Here is a 6,000-nt window from a genome sequence, read left to right as displayed (position 1 = left end):
TTTTATACATATACACGTATATACATTTATACATACATATACACACATACACATATACATATACATATACACACATCCATTTCCTACCTCTTATTCCCTTTGGGGTCGCGGGGGGCGAGGGCGCCTATCTCAGCTACAATCGGGCGGAAGGCGTTAACACCCTGGACAAGTCGCCCCCTCATCCCAGGGCCAACACAGATAGACATACAACATTAACACTCACATTCACACACTAGGGACCATTTAGTGTTGCCAATCAACCTATCCCCAGGTGCATGTCTTTGGAGGTGTGAGGAAGCCGGAGTACCCGTAGGGAACCCACGCATTCATGGGGAGAACATGCAAACTACACACAGAAAGATCCTGAACCCGTGTTGTACCCAGGACTACTCAGTACCTCCGTTATGTGAGGCAGGCGCACTAACCCCTCTGCCACTGTGAAGCCCATACATGTATGTACATGTATGTATTATTTGTATATGTATATATGTGTGTGTGTGTATGTATGTATTATATGTATGTATATGTATGTATATATACAGTATAATGTGTATGTATGTATATGTATGTATTATATGTAAATGTACAGTATGTGTATATATGTGTGTATGTAAGTATTATATGTATGTAATATATGTATGTATACATATATATATATATATATATATATATACATATATATATATATATATATATATATATATATATATATGGGCTGCCACTGTGAAGCCCATATATACGGTATATTATATATATATGTATGTATGTATGTGTGTGCGTGTGTGTGTGTGTGTATGTGTATATATATATTAGGGGTGTGGGAATAAATCGATTCGAAAACGTTGTGCGATTTAGAATCGATTCTCATTTTTAAAAATCGATTTTTTATTTTTTTATTAATCCAACACACCACTAAACAGCAATACCATAACAATGCAATCCAATTCCAAAACCAAACCTGACCCAGCAACACTCAGAACTGCAATAAACAGAGCAATTGAGAGGAGACACAAACACGACACAGAACAAACCAAAAGTAGTGAAACAAAAATGAATATTATCAACAACAGTACCAATATTAGTTATAATTTCAGCATAGCAGTGATTAAAAATCCCTCATTGACATTATCATTAGACATGTATAAAAATAATAAAAAGGAACAATAGTGTCACAGTGGCTTACACTTGCATCGCATCTCATAAGCTTGACAACACACTGTGTCCAATGTTTTCACAAAGATAAAATAAGTCATATTTTTGGTTCGTTTAATAGTTAAAACAAATTTACATTAGTGCAATCAGTTGATAAAACATTGTCCTTTACAATTATAAAAGCTTTTTACAAAAATCTACTACTCTGCTAGCATGTCAGCAGACTGGGGTAGATCCTGCTGAAATCCTATGTTTTGAATGAATACAGAATCGTTTTGAATCGGAAAAATATTGTTTTTGAATCGAGAATCGAATGGAATCGAAAAAATCAATATATTATCGAATCGTATGTACATGTATGTATATACATGTATATACATACATGTATGTATATACATTTATATACATACATGTATGTATATACATGTATATATGTATACATGTGTGTGTATATACCTACTTGTATACATATATATATATATATACATGTATGTATACATATACATGTGTGTCTATACATGTATATACATACATGTATACATGTACATACATACTGTACATGTATGTGTGTATGTATGTATACATGTGTGTATATACATGTATGTATACACATACATGTATATACATACATGTATGTATATATGTATGTATATACATGTATATACATATATGTATGTATATACATGTATGCATACATGTATATACAATCATGTATGTATATATGTATGTTTATACATGTATACATATATGTATGTATATACAATCATGTCTGTATATATTTATGTTTATACATGTATGTATATACATGTATGCATATATGTATTTATATACAATCATGTATGTATATACATGTATACATATATGTATTTATATACAATCATGTCTGTATATATGTATGTATATACATACATACATGTATATATACATGTTTATACATACATGTATGTATGTACATACATACTTATGTACATACACGTATGTATGTACATACAAGTATGTATGCACATACATACATGTATGTACATACATGTATGTATTTGTATGCATACATGTATATACATGCATGTATGTACATTCATACATACATGTATGTATCTATATACATACATGTATTTATGTTCATACATACATGTGTATACATACGTACAAACATGTATGTACATACATACATATTTGTATGTACATATATACAAGTATGTATGTACATACATACAGGTGTATGTATGTACATACATACACGTATGTATATACGTACATACATGTATATATATACGTATACATGTATGTATATATGTATGTACATTCTTGTATGTATGTATGTATGTATGTACATACTTGTATGTATGTATGTATTTAAATACTTGTATGTATGTATCTACGTACATACATGTACGTATATATGTACATACATGTATATATGTATGTACATACATTTATGTATGTACAAACATACTTGTTTGTATCTACATACATACTTGAATGTATGTATGTAAATACTTGTATATATGTACGTACTTGTATGAATGTACATACTTGTTTGTACATACATACACGTATGTATATACGTACATACATGTATGTATATATGTATACATGTATGTATATATGTATGTACATACATGTATGTATGTATGTATGTATGTACATACATACTTGTATGTATGTATGTATGTATGTATGTACATACATTCTTGTTTGTATCTACATACATACTTGAATGTATGTATGTATTTAAATACTTGTATGTATATACGTACATACATGTACGTATATATGTACATACATGTATATATGTATCTACATACATTTATGTATGTACAAACATACTTGTTTGTATCTACATACATACTTGAATGTATGTATGTAAATACTTGTGTGTATGTACGTACTTGTATGAATGTACATACTTGTATGTATTTACGTACATACATACTTGTATGTACTTACATGGATGTACATACATACATACATACAAGTATGTATGTACATACGTACATACATACAAGTATTTATGTACATACAAGTATGTACATGTATGCATACATGTATATAAATACATGCATGTATATACATACATGTATGTACATACATACATGTATGTATGTATGTACATACATACATACTTGTATGTACATACACCTATGTATGTACATACACGTATGTACATACATACATGTATGTATGTACATACATACATACAAGTATGTATGTACATACGTACATACATACAAGTATTTATGTACATACAAGTATGTACATGTATGCATACATGTATATAAATACATGCATGTATATACATACATGTATGTACATACATACATGTATGTATGTATGTACATACATACATACTTGTATGTACAGACACCTATGTATGTACATACACGTATGTATGTACATACAAGTATGTATGTACATACAAGTATGTATGTACATACAAGTATGTATGTACATACAAGTATGTATTTGTATGTATACATGTATATACATGCATGCATGTATGTAGTTGTAAGCACACATGTATATACATGCATGTATGTACATACATACACATACATGTATGTACATACATACATGTATGTATAAACGTATACATGTATGTATATATGTACATACATGTATGTACATACGTACATACATGTATGTATAAACGTATACATGTATGTATATATGTATGTACATACATGTATGTACATACATATATACATACATGCATACGTATATACATACATGTATGTACGTATATACATACGTGTATGTATGTATATACATACATGTATGTGTGTATATACGTAAATTCATGTACGTATATATGTACATACATGTATGTATGTGCATACATACTTGTTTGTATCTACATACATACTTGAATGTATGTATGTATGTATGTAAATACTTGTATGTATGTATGTACATACTTTTATGAATGTACATACATATATGTATGTATGTATGTACATACATACATACATGTATGTACATACATACTTGTATGTATTTACGTACATACATAATTGTATGTACATACATGGATGTATGTATGTACATACCTGTATGTATGTATTTACGTACATACAAACTTGTATGTACATACATGGATGTATGTACATACATACATACATACATACATGGATGTATGTATGTACATACCTGTATGTATGTATGTACAAACCTGTATGTATGTATGTATGTATGTACAAACCTGTATGTTTGTATGTACCTACGTACTTGTATGTACATACATACACATGTATGTACATACAAACACACATGTATGTATATACATACATACATACATACATGTATGTATATACATACGTACATACATGTATGTATATACATACATACATGTATGTATTTACGTACATACATACTTGTATGTACATACATGGATGTAGTATGTATGTATGTACATACATACTTGTATGTATGTATGTACCTACATACTTGTAGGTACATACATACACACATGTATGTACATACATACATGTATGTATATACATACATACATGTATGTATATACGTACATACATGTATGTATATACGTACATACATGTATGTATACACATACATGTATGTACGTATATACATACGTGTATGTATGTATATACATACATGTATGTATGTATGTACATACATACATACAAGTATGTATGTACATACAAGTATGTACATGTATTCATACATGTATATAAATACATGCATGTATATACATACATGTATGTACATACATACATGTATGTACATACATACATACTTGTATGTATGTACATACATACATACTTGTATGTACATACACCTATGTATGTACATACACGTATGTATGTACATACACGTATGTATGTACATACAAGTATGTATGTACATACAAGTATGTATGTACATACATGTATGTATTTGTATGTATACATGTATATACATGCATGCATGTATGTAGTTGTATGCACACATGTATATACATGCATATATGTACATTCATACATACATGTATTTATGTACATACGTACAAACATTTATGTATGTACGTACATGTATGTATGTATGTACATGTATGTACATACATACACATACATGTATTTACATACATACATGTATGTATATACATACATACATACACATATGTATATACGTACATACATGTATGTACATACATACATGTATGTATGTACATACATGTATGTATGTATATACGTACATTCATGTACGTATATATGTACATAAATGTATGTATGTGCATACATACTTGTTTGTATCTACATACATACTTGAATGTATGTATGTATGTAAATACTTGTATGTATGTACATACTTTTATGAATGTACATACATGTATGTATGTATGTACATACATACATACATGTATGTACATACACACTTGTATGTATTTACGTACATACATACTTGTATGTACATACATGGATGTATGTATGTACATACCTGTATGTATGTATGTATGTATTTACGTACATACAAACTTGTATGTACATACATGGATGTATGTACATACATACATACATGGATGTATGTATGTACATACCTGTATGTATGTATGTATGTACATACCTGTATGTATGTACCTACGTACTTGTATGTACATACATACACATGTATGTACATACTAACACACATGTATGTATATACATACATACATACATACATGTATGTATATACATACATGTATGTATTTATGTACATACATACTTGTATGTACATACATGGATGTAGTATGTATGTACCTACATACTTGTAGGTACATACATACACACATGTATGTACATACATACACACATGTATGTACATACATACACATGTATGTACATACTAACACACATGTATGTATATACATACATA

The sequence above is a fragment of the Nerophis ophidion genome, linkage group LG08 (genome assembly GCF_033978795.1).
Source record: "Nerophis ophidion isolate RoL-2023_Sa linkage group LG08, RoL_Noph_v1.0, whole genome shotgun sequence".
Classification (NCBI taxonomy): Eukaryota; Metazoa; Chordata; class Actinopteri; order Syngnathiformes; family Syngnathidae; genus Nerophis; species Nerophis ophidion.
Note: the sequence above shows the minus strand (reverse complement) of the source record.